The sequence below is a fragment of the Amblyomma mixtum genome, chromosome 10 (assembly GCF_055824585.1).
Source record: "Amblyomma mixtum isolate Tamu chromosome 10, ASM5582458v1, whole genome shotgun sequence".
NCBI lineage: Eukaryota > Metazoa > Arthropoda > Arachnida > Ixodida > Ixodidae > Amblyomma > Amblyomma mixtum.
The window spans coordinates 175,447,323-175,465,444 of record NC_143021.1 but is presented as its reverse complement, the minus strand read 5'-3'; positions in this window follow the sequence as shown (position 1 = coordinate 175,465,444).

Sequence of the window (18,122 nt, the reverse complement as noted above, 5' to 3'; positions counted from 1 at the left end):
TGGTGAAGCCTGTATTGCAGAATTCATTAATTTTTCACTAAAAAAAAAGGAAGTAAAGAAAGCCTCACGTGCAAATGCAAAGTGGCAAAGCGGTTGGTGAGATTCAGGAAACTACAGATTTGTTCAATAATGGCATGGACGTTGTGCTCGAAACACTAGCGGCCCCGTCTTTGCAGTGGCTCACGACCTCGAGAGTGCCGGAATCTTGTACAAACGCTAAAATCGTCTTAATCCGTAAGAACGGGGGACATCAAGGACTTGAAAATTTGCACACCGATCAGCTTTCTGTCGGTAGTTGCAAGGTAGTTACTAAGGTAATCGAATTAGACCAACCTTAGATTTCAGTCAACCAAGGATCACGCTGACTTTCGGAAATGCTACTTAACGACTGATCATATTCACACCTTCATTAAGGTGTCCAATAAGTGTGAGGAACCAACCCCTATAATAGCCCTCATAGGTTTCTATAGTAGGATACAACTTAAAAAAAACAGCAGTTGCTAACACTGGGCCGCCGTCCGCGGCGTCTTGTATTACTCCGCTGGCCAATCGCAACTGTAAACGAAGTCAGCTTTTTAACGTTTGACTACATCAAACAATCCATGTATCAAAATTCTAGAGCTCGTAATTCTTCTCCTTGTGATAACCTACTCGTTTACGTAACAAGAAACGTTTAAGCAGCAGACTACTTTTTCGTCGTGGACGAATTCTGTGCGCGGGGGCAGAATGTGGGCGGAGCTTCACTGCAGACTTAAAGGGTCCCTGAAAGGGGTGTCTGAGGTTGGCAAACAAATACTTGCATTATGTAGAGCGTAGGCCACTGAATGTTCATGCCGCGTACAATACATCAAAGGCAAGTAGATAATTTACAATACATTTTCAAAAACTACCTCTCCCGAGCCTCGCGGCGACCAGCGGCGGTGAACTTCCGCCCGAATCCGTACTCATTACGTCAGTTTGTACTCTTTACGTCACAAGTGCTGGGCTATGATTGGTTCGCGGTGCCAACCTGAAATCACGCATTTAACAAACTAGAAGCTCTAGATACTTCACACTCTTACTCTTTTCGGAAACATTTCGCATTTCAGCAAGCAGAGTTGTCGTTTATATGCATGTTTACGCAGTTATTGTGTGTTCGGTGTCAGAAATTAGTACTGCACTTCTGGTTTACATTGTTGTCGTCTGCTCGTACCGCTTGTGTCACTCCGCCGGCGTCGCCGTCGAATCGAATATCGAGGTGCGGTTCAGTCACCGCGCTACTGATTTCTTTCGTGACCTCCGTCGCATGCTCAATCGAAATGAATCGGCCGTGCTGCGTCATTGATTGCAAAGCCAGGGACCGGCAAGATATTGCCCTTCGGCACTGTCTGCCGAAAGATGGAAGTGAGCGAGCTGTCGTCGTCGTCAGGATTCAGCGCCCGATTTCTGAACGGCGTGTCCTTAAAAACTTGGCCAACGCGCCGCACCGATCGTCGCTTGCGAACTGCCGCCCCACTACAAGCAGGGACACACGGAGCGGTGAGCATCGCTGCGCCACTCTACCCAAGCTTCGCTCACAACCAGTGTCGCAGTCGCACTTCGCCGCCGTGCAGCAATGTCTGAGCGCTGCTTGGGATGGTGTACAAATATCACAAGGCAAGATCGCCTTGTTATCAGAAATACTTCTCGAGCAGCGACAAAGCATGCCTGCTTATGTTGCGAGCTTTCGGCAACGGCACCGCTCGCGGGCGCTCCGGGCGACGAGCTCTGCTGCTGCCTGGCTGCCGTGGTCGTCGCTAGGCCTATTGCCTCTTTGGCATCGAAGCTGCAGCGGCCGGCGCTTCGGAAGTCGCCTGAGCTATAATAAAAGGCTTACTCTACACATCGCTTTGCAGTCAACAGCATCATCTCACAATAAAATAGTATGGTCACTTTCCACGACTCCTTCAGCAGCGAAGCGAGCGGGCGCCAGGCGAGCCGGATCCCACGTCGGGCCAGCGGCAGCTGCGAGACGGTTGTGGCAAGAAATTTGCTCGTATCACAGTCGTTACATTTACCAGCAGCTCAGTATTGGTCAGCGATCCTCAAAAATGACACATTTTTCACATTTCTTATCCCAGGGTTTATTATTTACGTCAAAAACGCACTTTAGCTCGTTTTTATGACGCTGGCAGACGGGATCCAGGCTGGCCGGCTGGCCGGCATGCTCGGCGTACATCACGTTCGCACAAGAAAATGCAAAACAGCCATGATACCAGAGAGGATGCTTCCTAGATTCGAGCAACGAAAATATGTCTGTGCAAAAGTGGATCTTTCGGCAACGACACCGCCTGCGGCAACGCCGCGCGACGAACTGCGCGCTGGTCCCAGGCTGCCCTAGTCGTCGCTAGGCCTATCTGGTTTCGCATTGAAACCGCAGCTGACGGCGCTTCGGAAGTCGCCTGCGCTATAATAAAAGGCCTACTATTCACATCGCTTTACTGCAAACTCGCCCCATAATAAAATATATGTTCGATTTCCACAATGCCTTCAGCAACGGAGCTAGCAGACGGTAGGCGAACCGCACCAAGTAGCAGCAGCACCAAAGCGGCGGTGGGATGAAATTTGCTTGTATCGCAGTCATCACTTTTACCAGCAACTCGGTATTTGCCAACGATCGTCAGAAATTATGCATTTTTGACATGCATCTATCCAAGGGCTTGCTATGGACGAGAACAAACAATATAGCGCGTTTTTCAGTCGCCGGCGGCCGGCATCAAGGCTGGCAGGCCGGTCCGGCGTGGCTCGGCCCCGAGCGCCCTGAGCAGCGCGCTGTACGGCACCATGACGCTGCCGCTCTCCGCGCTCGTATTGGCTCCCGCTTCCCGTCGTTGCGTTTTCAGCGCGCGGCTCGTCGTTGACATCCAGCAGGTTGGACGCAGGAGACGAGCTGCGATCGGTCGTTACGACGTCGTTCACAACGGCGCGCCGCAGCGAATCGTACACGCTTTTCGCACATATGTCCCCGCCTTAAGGCTGAAATCCCATTTCGGCACTCATCCGCAAAAGTCGTTCCTTCAGCTCGGGGTCCATAATACGAGAGAAGCCGCAGCGACGGTTGCGAGACAGGTGAACACAGCAGACAGCGGGAAAGCGAGCGAGCGAGCGAAAGAGCGCGTCAACCGGAAGTAAACAAACCGATCTCGTCGATGACGTATTTGTGGGCGGAGCATGGTCCCGGCCTGCAATCTTTATTTTTTTATGGTCCGCTCCGGTGTACGAGTTCAGAGGGAAAAGGCGTGTACGAGTTCAGAGGGAAAAGGCTGGTGGTCATTTTTAATAGCCATTATCTCTGGTTCCACACAAGGTAGATCAAAAATTTTTGCGGTAGGATGATGGATCGTTCAATGTCTATCAATACTTCGACTTCTCCTTGCCTGCATGGACACCGTTTCAGGGACCCTTTAAGTTCTATCCGACCATAGAACACATTTAACCCCGCCGAACGCTGAACAGTCACGCAGGTTTTACAGAATCAGAGTGTAGAAAAGGCACATGTAAAACTGCTTGGAAATATCTAAAGCGGCTGCAAAGCCACGTAGTCATCGGCAGAGAGTAATAAAACCCCAGTAAGGAACGGTTTCAGGTGAGAAGTAATCACCCCTACATATATCATCACCTCTGTATATACTGGAGATGCTGTCTGCTCTGTATTATAACGCGTGAGCATGACATGGCTCTGTCCCGTCAGCAAAAAGTGTACGCAATTTTGTCCGCACGATTACGTCAACCTGTGAAGAAGCGCCTTAATAACAAGAAGAAACGGCTTTTCCGTACAGCCAGACGCGTGTGAACACTGACTGCTCATGGAAAAAGTACCATTGTGCTGAAAAAACATTCCAATCTCTGGTAAACCGAACTAAACGTTCCTTTTTTTTTCATCAGTATTACCTTCTATGCTTCGCACTAATCCTAACAAGTTTTGGAAATCCATTAATCCTTCACGCAACACACCTATTACTTTACATGATGAGGACCATAATCTCATTCCGGAACATGATGTCTGTCGCGTTCTAAATTCTTTTTTCTGTTCAGTTTTTACTAACGAACCGGACGGCGAATTACCGCACTTCCCTGTCTTCGATCATCCAGCTATGCCAGACATTTTCTTCGATAGCAATGGTATTAGGAAACTAATTGAATCATTGAAAGTGTCATCGTCATCTGGCATTGATGGCTTGAACTCTAAAGTGCTAAAAAATACTAAAAACATGGTTAGTGTCCTTTTGTGCCATCTTTTTCAACAGTCATTATCATCAGGCGTGCTTCTGCAAGACTGGAAAATCGGTAAGATCGTTCCAGACCCCAAGAAAGGTTCATCGTTTTCATGTAAAACTACCGCCCTATTTCTCTTACGAGCATCTGTTCAAAACTAATGGAACATGTTATTTATTCTCACATCGTTAAATTTTTAGTTTCAATCAAGTTTTTTCATCCTAACCAACATGGCTTCCTAAAAGGACTTTCCTGTGACACCCAACTAGCCCTTTTTGTTAATGATCTTAGCTCTCATCTTGACTTAAACATTCCCGTTGACACGCTCTTCCTTGACTTTGAAAAAGCTTTTGATAAGGTACCCCACAAAAGATTACTACTAAAACTTTCACGTCTTAACCTTACCCCCTTGGTGTTAAAATGGCTACAAATTTTTTTGACCAACAGAGAGCAATTTGTCTACGCTAACAAATCATCGTCACCTCTTTCCCTCGTTACTTCAGGTGTACCACAAGGCACAGTGCTTGGACCCTTGCTTTTTCTAATATACATTAACGGTCTTCCCTCTAACGTCAACTCGAACATCCGATTATTTGCCGACGACTGTGTAATCTACCGCCCTATTACCAGCAGAACTGACTCTGACACCCTCCAAACTGATCTAACCCAAATCGAAACTTGGTGCAAGCATTGGCTAATGTCCCTTAATATTACTAAAACATACATGATTTCTTTTCATCGCAGGCAATCCCTTATTCCCTCAAAATATGTTCTTTTCGGTTATGAAGTATCATCTGTTCTTTCCTGTAAGTATCTTGGCATCACCTTAACTCATACCCTAACATGGTCTTCGCATATCACGAACATCGCTAACGACGCTAACCGCACCCTTGGCTTCCTACATCGAAATCTTCGTTTTACTACCCTTTCTATCAAATTATTAGCTTATAAAACATTCGTCCGACCTAAACTAGAATTCGCATCAGCAGTATGGGATCCTCATCAATCTAACCTTTCTATAATCCTTGAAAAAGTTCAAAACCGCGCTATACGTTTTATTTATTGTGACTACTCTTACTATACTAGCGTGTCCTCTTTAAAATCCAGAGCATCCTTGCCTAACTTTGAAACTAGAAGAAAAATATCTCGACTATGCCTATTCCACAAGTTCTATCATTCACCTTTAGGATCATCTATCATATCAACAGCTCATCGTCCTTCTAGCCGCAACAACCACATCAAGACCGTATACCCACCCGCTGCAGGAACCACATCTCATTTCCGTTCTTTTTTTGTCATATCATCTCGGGACTGGAACGATCTGCCGCCGGAAGCCGTACTCATCGTCAACTGCATCGATTTCAAGAAAAAGATTGAGGCCATCCTTATGTAATCAGTAATCTTTATGTATCCTGTAATCTTTATGTATCCTGATCTTTATGTACTCTGTAATCTTTATATAATCTGCATGTAATCCGCCCATCCCTCATGTAATGCCCCACAACCGGGGCCTTTGAGGTAATAAATAAATAAATAAATAAATAAAATAAATAAATTAATGTACGAAATTGATTGTGTAAGATAGTGCGTGATAAAATGTTGCCATGAGAAAATTTTGGTTGATGAGGTGTAATTAGTTAGTTAATTAAACGGGAAGAAATACACTTGGACGTCAAAATAGCCGTGGACGTCGATAAAGCACATGGACGTCAGAACAGCGGCGGACGTCGATACAGTATATGGACGTTTTGCTTTCTCATTGCTCCAGTGCGGGTCGCTGCAGTGATAAAAAAAATAAAAACAAACAAAAATAATAACCTAGAACAACGAAAACAAAAATAACAAGCATTAAAGAAAAACAAGAAGAAAAGAGGGAGGAAAAAATGTAGGGAGAAAAACCGGGCAGTGGAAAGGCTTTCGCATTTCCGCTCTTAAAGGGGTGGAGACACCAAATTTTGAAGCTATAAAAAGCCTGCTATGGGATTCCTATGTATACAAGGGCACTCAAAGCCAGGCGTTTAAAAAATATTTTAATTCGGTTCCAAAGATTACCTAAATGCTCACTCTCACGATCTAGACCCATCGCTAGCGCCATCAACCATGACGTCACAAGGGGTGTAGAAAAATTAGTTTTAGTGACGTCATACCAAAATACAGTGACGTACGATGAGCGGGGCACAGCCGCGTGAGCGCAGTCGACGCACCAGCGAGCCGCGTTTGCTGCTAACCGCCACTCGCTCGGTTTGCGGCGCGCCGTTGCGAACAGCGGCGCAACGTCCGATTGCAGCTCGTTGCCTGCGTCCGGCCTGCTAGATGTCAACGGCGGGCCGCTCGCGGCAACAACAACGACGGGAAGCGGCAGCCAATGCGAGCGCGGAGAGCGGCAGCGTCATGATGACATAGAGCGCACTCCTTGGAGCCGGGCGGCCTGCGCCAGTCTTCGTGCCGAACGCCGGCATCTGAAGAACGCGATAGTATTGTTTGTTTACGTTTATAGCAAACCCTGGGATACATGAATATCAAAAATGCATCGTTTCTGACGATCGTTGGCAAATACCGAGTTCCTGGTAGAAGTGATGACTTCGATGCAAGCAAATTTCAGCCCATAGCCGGTTTTGTGCTGCTGCTACCTGGTGCGGTTCGCCTGCCGTCTGCTAGCTCTGTTGCTGAAGATGTCGTGGAAATCGAACATATATTTTATTATGGGACGAGTTCACAGTAAAGGGGTGCCGAGCGGAGCACGTTTCTGAGCGCTGGCCAGTCCCGAAGCGCCCTCAGCTGCGGAGCCGATGCGAAAGCAGCTAGGCCTAGCGACGACTAGGGCAGTCTGGGACCAGCGCGCAGGTCGTCGGCCGGCGTTGCCGCAGGCAGTGTCGCTGCCGAAAGATCCACTTTTAGCACAGTCATGCTGTCGTATCTCGAATCTAGAAAGCATCCTTTCTGGTAGTATGGCTGTTTTGTATTTTCTTGTGCGGACGTGAAGTACGCCGAGTCTGCCGGCCGGTAGGTCAGCCTGGATACCGTCTGCCGACGTCATAAAAGCGAGCTAAAGAGTGTTCTTGACGTAAATAATAAACCATGGGACAAGAAATGTGAAAAAAGTGTCATTTTTGAGGATCGCTGACCAGTACTGAGCTGCTGGTAGAGGTAACAACTGTGATATGAGCAAATTTCTTGCCACAACCGCGCCTAGCAGCTGCCGCTGGCGCGACGTTGGGGTCCGGCTCGCCTGGCGCCCGCTAGGTCCGCTGCCGAAGGCGTCGAAGAGATTGACCATACTATTATTTTATTGTGAGATGATTCGGTTAACAGTACAGCTATTTGTGAAAAGTAGGCCTTTTATTATAGCGCAGGTGACTTCCGAAGCGCCGGCCGCTTGCTAAACAGGCTATAGGCCTAGCGACGACCACGGCAGCCAGGCAGCAGCAGAGCTCGTCGCCCGGAGCGCCCGCGAGCGGTGCCGTTGCCGAAAGCTCCCAACATAAGCAGACATGCTTTGTCGCTGCTCAAGTATAGCTGCTGGCAGTTCTGATAACAAGGCGATCTTGTATTTTCTTGTGATATTTGTACACCATCCCAAGCAGCGCACGGCAGCGAAGTGTGACACCGGTTGTGGGCGCAGCTTGGGTAGAGCTGCGCAGCGATGCTTACTGGCATTTTGCAAAGTGTTTCTCATCCTCACGCGAACCCGCGAAGGCGATATTAGCGTGCGAACAAAAAAAAAGTCGATGTCCTCACTCATTGAAATCAGATCTGTCAGAATCCGAGCTGCTGGGACTAGACATGCAGTTGTTTGTTTTCATGCGCTGGTCAGCACGTGTGTGAGAATGCAGACGATGCAGGAGTAGGTGCGTCACAACTTTTGTGGGCCCACGTGACCAAGCGAAGCAGTTGATCTTCCCCCTCTGTGACGTCACTGTACAACTCGGCGTTCCGAAACCGAAACCGAAAATCGTTCGCCTAAAAATGCTATAATAAATTATTCACTGTGAATATATGAATCTTTGAGTGTGTATCATGCTTCCTGGAGCCATAAGAAACGTTTGAAACTAAGAACGCGCGAACCACAAATTTGGTGTCTCCACCCCTTTAAAGGGTCCCTGAAAGGGGTGTCTGAGGTTGGCAAACAAATACTTGCATTATGTAGAGCGTAGGCCACTGAACGTTCATGCCGCGTACAATACATCAAAGGCGAGTAGCTAATTTATAATACATTTTCAAAAACTACCTCTCCCGAGCCTCGCGGCGACCAGCGGCGGTGAACTTCCGCCCGAATCCGTACTCATTACGTCAGTTTGTACTCTTTACGTCACAAGTGCTGGGCTATGATTGGTTCGCGGTGCCAACCTGAAATCACGCATTTAACAAACTAGAAGCTCTAGATACTTCACACTCTTACTCTTTTCGGAAACATTTCGCATTTCAGCAAGCAGAGTTGTCGTTTATATGCATGTTTACGCAGTTATTGTGTGTTCGGTGTCAGAAATTAGTACTGCACTTCCGGTTTACATTGTTGTCGTCTGCTCGTACCGCTTGTGTCACTCCGCCGGCGTCGCCGTCGAATCGAATATCGAGGTGCGGTTCAGTCACAGCGCTACTGATTTCTTTCGTGACCTCCGTCGCATGCTCAATCGAAATGAATCGGCCGTGCTGCGTCATTGATTGCAAAGCCAGGGACCGGCAAGATATTGCCCTTCGGCACTGTCTGCCGAAAGATGGAAGTGAGCGAGCTGTCGTCGTCGTCAGGATTCAGCGCCCGATTTCTGAACGGCGTGTCCTTAAAAACTTGGCCAACGCGCCGCACCGATCGTCGCTTGCGAACTGCCGCCCCACTACAAGCAGGGACACACGGAGCGGTGAGCATCGCTGCGCCACTCTACCCAAGCTTCGCTCACAACCGGTGTCGCAGTCGCACTTCGCCGCCGTGCAGCAATGCCTGAGCGCTGCTTGGGATGGTGTACAAATATCACAAGGCAAGATCGCCTTGTTATCAGAAATACTTCTCGAGCAGCGACAAAGCATGCCTGCTTATGTTGCGAGCTTTCGGCAACGGCACCGCTCGCGGGCGCTCCGGGCGACGAGCTCTGCTGCTGCCTGGCTGCCGTGGTCGTCGCTAGGCCTATTGCCTCTTTGGCATCGAAGCTGCAGCGGCCGGCGCTTCGGAAGTCGCCTGAGCTATAATAAAAGGCTTACTCTACACATCGCTTTGCAGTCAACAGCATCATCTCACAATAAAATAGTATGGTCACTTTCCGCGACTCCTTCAGCAGCGAAGCGAGCGGGCGCCAGGCGAGCCGGATCCCACGTCGGGCCAGCGGCAGCTGCGAGACGGTTGTGGCAAGAAATTTGCTCGTATCACAGTCGTTGCATTTACCAGCAGCTCAGTATTGGTCAGCGATCCTCAAAAATGACACATTTTTCACATTTCTTATCCCAGGGTTTATTATTTACGTCAAAAACACACTTTAGCTCGTTTTTATGACGCCGGCAGACGGGATCCAGGCTGGCCGGCCGGCCGGCATGCTCGGCGTATACATCACGTTCGCACAAGAAAATGCAAAACAGCCATGATACCAGAGAGGATGCTTCCTAGATTCGAGCAACGAAAATATGTTTGTGCAAAAGTGGATCTTTCGGCAACGACACCGCCTGCGGCAACGCCGCGCGACGAACTGCGCGCTGGTCCCAGGCTGCCCTAGTCGTCGCTAGGCCTCTCTGGTTTCGCATTGAAAACGCAGCTGACGGCGCTTCGGAAGTCGCCTGCGCTATAATAAAAGGCCTACTATGCGCATCGCTTTACTGCGAACTCGTCCCATAATAAAAGATATGTTCGATTTCCACAATGCATTCAGCAACGGAGCTAGCAGACGGTAGGCGAACCGCACCAAGTAGCAGCAGCACCAAAGCGGCTGTGGGATGGAATTTGCTTGTATCGCAGTCATCACTTTTACCAGCAACTCGGTATTGGCCAATGATCGTCAGAAATTATGCATTTTTGGCATGCATCTATCCAAGGGTTTGCTATGGACGAGAACAAACAATACTAGCGCGTTTTTCAGTCGCCGGCGGCCGGCATCAAGGCTGGCAGGCCGGTCCGGCGTGGCTCGGCCCCGAGCGCCCTGAGCAGCGCGCTGTACGGCACCATGACGCTGCCGCTCTCCGCGCTCGTATTGGCTCCCGCTTCCCGTCGTTGCGTTTTCAGCGCGCGGCTCGTCGTTGACATCCAGCAGGTTGGACGCAGGAGACGAGCTGCGATCGGTCGTTACGACGTCGTTCACAACGGCGCGCCGCAGCGAATCGTACACGCTTTTCGCACATATGTCCCCGCCTTAAGGCTGAAATCCCATTTCGGCACTCATCCGCAAAAGTCGTTCCTTCAGCTCGGGGTCCATAATACGAGAGAAGCCGCAGCGACGGTTGCGAGACAGGTGAACACAGCAGACAGCGGGAAAGCGAGCGAGCGAGCGAAAGAGCGCGTCAACCGGAAGTAAACAAACCGATCTCGTCGATGACGTATTTGTGGGCGGAGCATGGTCCCGGCCTGCAATCTTTATTTTTTTATGGTCCGCTCCGGTGTACGAGTTCAGAGGGAAAAGGCTGGTGGTCATTTTTAATAGCCATTATCTCTGGTTCCACACAAGGTAGATCAAAAATTTTTGCGGTAGGATGATGGATCGTTCAATGTCTATCGATACTTCCACTTCTCCTTGCCTGCATGGACACCGTTTCAGGGACCCTTTAAGCGTACAAGTGCAATCCTGTAATTTTTCACCCCGTATTTACTGGAGGTATTGGGAGAACTGGATTGGGAAAATCGGGGATAAAAGGTAACGCCGGGTACCATCACGTAGGGGTGACAGCTGTTCAGCAGTCAGGAGGACAGCGAAAAGGCTTCCAAAAGACGCTATTTAATGGGGCTGACTCCCGCCCACAAACAAATGAATGACTCTGTGGCGGGGATATGAGCAAGGGTGGTCGACGGTCGACGAAAGGAATTCCGACCGCTTTCTGGCGACCCTAAACTTTAGTTGGCAAGGAACTATCGAGATAAGGCGTCAAGGCAACTACAACTGGATCAATGTGGAAGCAGTCTCGCGTGTCTGCGACCATTCGAGATAAGTCTGGCCGCATACCGCGTTACAAACAAAATGATAAAGCCAAGTGACGGCGCGATTGAGCGTGAACACAATGCCAAGATTAGTGGGGATATCTCAGCAATATCCGATTTGAAGATGGCATTGCCTTGCTAAGTAACTCAGGGGCCGAATTGCAAAGCATGAAGGTTGGTTTTTTTGGTTTATGGGGTTTAACGTCCCAAAGCGACTGAGGCTATGAGAGACGCCGTAGTAAAGGGCTCCGGAAATTTCGACCACCTGGGGTTCTTTCACGTGCACTGACATCGCACAGTACACGGGCCTCTAGAATTTCTCCTCCAAAGAAATTCCAGCCGCCGCGGCCGGGATCGAACCCGCGTCTTTTGGGACAGCAGCCGAGCACCATAGCCACTGAGCCACCGCGGCGGCGCAAAGCATGAAGGAGTAGCTAGACAGGTAAAGCACAGCGATGGGTCTAAAAAGTATTTAAAAAAAATCTAGTGTAATGTTCAACAGTTTCGGAAGGAAACAACAGTTTGCTATAAGCAGCAAAGAACAGGAAGTGGTAAGGACATAGATATGCCTATTTGAGGTAGTAACCAGAGATCCAAACTATAATAATCAAATAACTAGGGTAATAAAAATGGAGTGGCGTGCATTTGGCTGGCGCTTTTAAGTGATGAATAGCAGTTCACCAATATCCCTCAAGAGAATAGTGTATAACAGGTGTATCTCACCAGTACTAACTTTTAGAGGAGAAACGTGAAGGCTTACGAAATGTATTGAACTCACTTAGGTGGCAGTCTGGGTATGTTCGTGATTCATGATGTAAATTTAAAGCGCAAAGAAACACGAGGACTGAAGGAAGACACATGGGACTAAGCCTTTTGTACATCGTCATCATTATTATCATCGAATGGGACATACGAGCGCTGACCAACTTTTTCTAACTTCAGCTTGGTATACAGTTGTTTTACTTGAGTTTTCACCCTTGAGATAACAACGTTCTTGCAGGGACTTGACTAAGAGTGTGTGCGGCAGATCCCAAGTGCCGCGGTCAGTACTGGGCACGCTTTTCATCCTTAAAGGGACACTGAGGAGAAATTGAAGTTGGCTTGTATCGACAGAATACCAGCTCCTGATTACAAAAACGCCACTCATACTGACAACAAAGCTCTTGTAACGTAGAAAAGAGCAAGAACCAAAATACAGGTATCACCGCCACAGGCCAAACTCGCAAGTACGAGCGTGATGACGTCATAGGACAAAGCAGTGTTGCTAGAACCAATGGTTCTAGCAACTCCAGGACCCGAGAAGCCACAAATCCCCGAGGCGCAGCCAATGCATGCGCAAATGTCCTTGACGTCGCCAGATGGCGCCACGTGCCCGGCAGCTGTGCGCGCTCCTGAAGCATCGGGACCAATCAGCGCCTGTTTTCTGGCGGTAGGCACGCTCCCGGTATTCCGCTAGCGGTAACAAGGTACACGGTATGCTAAAGGTGCCTATTTGAGAGAATTCGTTGACGACTTCGACAACGAGTTGCATCGTAACGCTGGCAAAACGCCAGTGCAAACGTAATCAAAGCGACTGTAGCGACGGCCGCAATAGCCGATAGATGCCTTCAACGTGTGGCCGGCGGTAGCTTTCTTTTCGGCTGCTGCTAGGCCGCACTGCTGGCCGCCAGAAATCACGGAGTCTGCGGTACGTCATGCGCACGTCATGTTTCACGTCACTTAGTCCTGTGTCGTCCTAGGAGAATCCCAAGTTTGAATCAGAGCGGCGGGAAAACCTTTTCAACTTCGAATCCAAATTTCTTAGAAATAAATGCATCTTTCGCTGCCGGCCAAGTGGCAACAAAGCCATGACATGCCGAACTATCGGATTTTACTATAAAAAAATATTAATAGTGCTCTCCCCAGTGTCCCTTTAAGCAGTGAGTATCTAAGCAAGAATAAGTTCCACAGGACCTGGCTTAACCGCCGAAAGTTGTGTAACATTTTGCCAAAGAGCTTTGACGTTCTCCATCACGTGATCAAACCTGCCTTTGCACTGCACGACCGTTCGAGGGCGAACGTGAGAGTAGATGTGAGGCAGTCGGTTTTATATATAATTAAACATAATGAAATGGTCTCTGGATGGGGCTTTCAGTAAACTTGCGGTATGCCTAGGATGTTAGAGGACGTGGGCGTAGCTTCACACACACGGATGTTAAAAGACGCAGCCGCCACAGACGGGGTCGAATTAGCCAGCGAATATAGGATAAGCAGCTGATTGTCACCTACTGTCGGGGACAAAAGTCTCTGGACCGCGTGCTTTGGAAACGAAGGTCTATTATTATCCGCCGGCTGGAGACCACAATTGTGGAGGTTACACCTCAATTCCTGGTCTTTCTCCTCCACAAGTGTGGTATACAGCTGGCTGCTACTAATAGGGCTATCTTCTTCCTTTCCGGAGCACACCGTCCAGATACCTTTTCCCGACTGTACATCCGTGAGCCTCCTCGAGAGATAGACCATGAATTTCGATAATGGCTCTGATAACGAGCATGTCGTGGTCAGAACTTATTTGATGAGCTCTATTCTGCTTTCTCTTAGCGACACTTCAAAATGTGAGCATAACATTGTATTTAAACCAACGGCGGTCCCGGTTATCACAGCAAGAACTTCGCAAGGATAACAGTCCACCTCTTTCATCCTGCATGGCTCTTGTTGGTTATAGGTAGGTTGGTGTTTCCGCAAGTTGGAGCTTCACAAGTACAATGAGGACTTATTTCGTCTCATCGCAGGATTGGGAACAACTTGCTTTCCGTCCTTTGCTAGTCCGTTCGATGCTGACAATTCATCGGAGCGTCCATTTTGTTCCGAGTTGTCTGAAAAGAAACGCGTCGCTGCCTCGGCGTAGTCTTCGTCCGCGTAAAGAGATGTAGTGTCCGGTAGCAGCGATGGGGTGTTCAGTCGATCGAATGGAGCCTGAGGCCTTTTAGGCACATTGTATTTTGTGCCAAGGCCAGGTTGAAGCGGATGTTTTCGGGTGTGCGTTGCAAACATATTTCCGTATTCACTTGTAAGAACTTCAGATTTTTCTGTGATGTCCGCTCCGTAGGGTACAATTTCCGGTAAGACTTCATCGTACGCAGCAGGGATGTCGTTTCTGAAGGCAGCTGTATCGTTATCGGGGGAAACTTCATCGTAGTAGTAATCCTGAATTTCCGCTTCTGTGCTATGGTGGCTTGCGCTCACATGGAAGAAGGAACTGTAGGTGGTGCTACCAGTTGTGGACTCTTCGGTGGTGGTGTGAGCCGCACTGTTGCTGCTACTACCTGGTACTGATCCCTTTGAGTAGCTCGCGGTTCTATTGTAGCCCGTTGTCGTCGTTGAATACCCAGCTGGTCGTCCAGTGTTAAGCGCAGTGTAGCTTCTGGTACTTTCGTTGTATCTTGAGGGTGATGCTGGTAGTGAAGCCGACGTGTTTGGAGGACCAGAAAATATTGCGTGTCGACGACTAGCTTGCGGAGCAGCTGGCATACTAACCGTAACACCGTCATGGGAACGGGTACCTGTCTCATTGGTTGGGTTCCACGGTGTGTCTCCGGGCGTGCTTTTGACACTCTGCACTGACTTGCCCTGCGATGGTACTTCACTCACAGAGCTAGCGGGGCCGTAGCTTTGGACAAGTGTGGTGTTCTCTGTATTGGTGCCTTGGAAAAATGAAGACGAAGATACCGCCGAGGCTTGTGGAAGCGTTGAGCTCTGAATTAAGAAACTCGGCGTCTCACTTTCCACAGCGGCTCGAGCGCTGGCGTTGCCGCTCTTCATGTCTAGCTCAGCAGCATCATTTGAGCTGTTCATTGACGAATCAGTTAAAGTCGTTATGTTCGATGCGGAGATATCTTGATCTTGGGGGCCAGTCAGGTCCGGAGGCGTACTATAAGTTCCCAGACTCACCGCCTCCGTCGCTGTGGTTTTGTTGGCATTCACCGCAGCTGCCGTCCCACCGACGCCTTCCAGGTATGGCTGGATGTCTTCCCGTCGTGTATCGGCTGGCGGTGTTTTGCCGGAGTTGCCAACGGGGAGCGGGGCTCTCACCGGTGGTCTCGTGTGGACGTGCGAGTGCGGCGCTGGCGGGATCGCGGTGGTGTAGTAGAGGTACGAGGCGGCTACGGCGAGAACGGTCCAGACAAGAGGTCCTACGAAGAGGCAGAGAAGACGCGTACGACGCTTGTTCTCGTCGGCTACCGGCGGTGTGAGGTCTTCCTCTTTGCTGGGAAGGGGGTCCAGGTTGTACGGACTCTTCATGGCGTACTGGGGTCCCGCACTGTTTTCGTGTTCAGCTTCGGCTTCTTCTACTTCTTCTTTCTCGTTTACCTCTTCTTGGGCTGATGTGAGCTGGATGCGCAGAAATACTTGTGGTGAAACAATTGTGCAGTTATAAAACCAACATACTCTCGGGTCGAAAATAAGTAATTTTTAAGGCACTTCGTACCCCTCGGACGAAAATCCAATCGGGTTTTCGTCCCTTGGAACTTTGTCGCATCATGCTGCCCTAATGTTAGTAATTTAACAAGCAGTTCTGCATGATTACATCTTCCAAATTTTTAACCAGTACGGTTTTCTTTATCAGGGAAACCCTCAAAGCAGTAGAGGAAGTCGTGAGCGTATCCTCCGAACAGGAGACGCGCAATGCGCACAAAGTCAGTGCGGCCTGTTGAAATTTTATAGAGCCCGTTTCTTTTCGTATCACTTGAAAGTTTGCCTCAGCGCAACAAGCTAGTGCGAGTGCGATAAGCCGAGGTTGCGCGGCAGTTCAATTCAGACTGCGACGAAGAGGTTGACCTGCTCAGCTCCTTCTGTGCTAACACATTCTACACCTGTAAGCAGCTGCACTCACCCAAGAGCCCTCTTTTGAGAACTGCGGCACGTCATTTAGTTTCTCTTCCTCGGCTGGCCTCTGGATAGACCATTTTGCTACCCTGCGACAATGCGTTCCGGCAGGCGCATTAAAGAAGGAATATTATTCCAAAATGTAATCAATAGCCTTAACGGCATCGTATACACAGGAGTTGTGTTCCCTTTCATTGCCTCTGGATGGATGCATTCACGTGCAATTGCCGCTTTCACAGAATAGCAACGAAGATAAAGTTTTGCCCCAAAATATAAAATAACTGCCATCATTAAAATGTACCTGCCAGGTCTGTTCGCACTGTGGATTCCTTCCACCATCATGCTTTCTCTGCCGTCACCACAGTATTATACCCTGTTCGATACTAGAGATGTCTTTCCTCAAGGCCCTTGTGTAATTACGGGGGGAAACCTTGTCGCAGTAGTATTCCTTAATTTCCGCTGTTGTGCTATGGTTGCTTGCGTTCACAGGGAGGGAAGAACTGTAGGTGCTTATCCTTTCTACCCTTGTTGGGCTGCTGTAGTTTTTTAGATCAGCTGTGCAGGATGCCTGAAACAAAAAGAAATAAATATTATATTATCAAATCTCTGCTTACCTTTGAAAAGTTATTAAAGTGTTTATTCGTTCCAAATTAAGTTCATTAGACCTCTTCAGCGTCCAACTAACGCGTCAACATTGCCTTTCGGTGTTTTATGTTACCATTTATTAAGAATATTATTCGGAACAAATACCTTCCCTATTGAAAAAACTCTGCGTGAGTTTGCACGAGAACAGTGATTTTTGTACGATCACGTTCATTTTGCACACGAATGCGCAGAAATTGTGCGTTACCTGTACGCATTCTGTGCGTCCTGTGTGTACATGATCGCGTACTGTGAGCTGAAAGACGTACACGCACACTCTTTGTGTGTAAAAAATCGTGGACTCTCGTGGACAACTCTCTGTGCGTGGACATCTGCGTGCTGAGAGGGGGCTTGCCGAAGCTGTGCGTGCTTATGTGCATACTGAGCAAGCTCAGTGAGGCTGCGTGTGGCCATGTGTGCGTTTGCTTGCTTAGTAGCAACTTGTCGAGACTGTAAAGGCCCATTTAGGGTGAAAGCAAACAAAGTTCGAGCATTCAGTTAACGATTACTTCTCAATAATGAGCAATAAGCTCACGTTTTGCTGTTTTATAATTTTCGTCTTGGCGTAAGTACCCATTAATCATTTTCAACTTCAGCAAACAAATAACCAAAAAATGATCTTTTAGTGCAAAATGGTTCCCTTCGATACTGCAGGGACCTGTACATGACAACATGCACACTGAGCAAGAACTTGTCAACATTGCAAGTTCATTGTAAAATAATGTAAAAAACAAGCTTCTAATGACTCTTACAGCATCCTTCAGTTCTTCCTTTAACCAATTCTGAAAGTTACAGATATCTTATAGATGCATGATGAAAGCCATCCAGAGCATTTATGTTGTCGCCCGTCATGCAGACAGCCATATTTCGAAATCAGAAGCAACACAACCATTTGTTGCTTGCACTCGAAAGGAGTCAATCAATGGAATAACTCTGAAAGGGCAACAGTGTTTGTTAGGTGCAACAAACAAGCTTGGGGATATAATCAGGTTCAATCAAACATGACGTGCAGAAAGCGAATTGTGAGCTGTAACAGGAATGTTACGAGGCAATTTCTAAAACCATTTCCAAAGCAATTTCCAAAGTCATTAGCATAAATTTACATACACGTAAAAAAGCCATGTAAGCCTACATGAAAAGACAGTTTTGAATTCACAGTTGGTGTCAAAAGTTCAGAAATTAGTGCCCTCTCTCAATTTCAGTGACAAATCACAGATCGATTAATTAATTCCCAGTATGGCTCCAGAACAAATCCAATGAATCTCAAATGTGC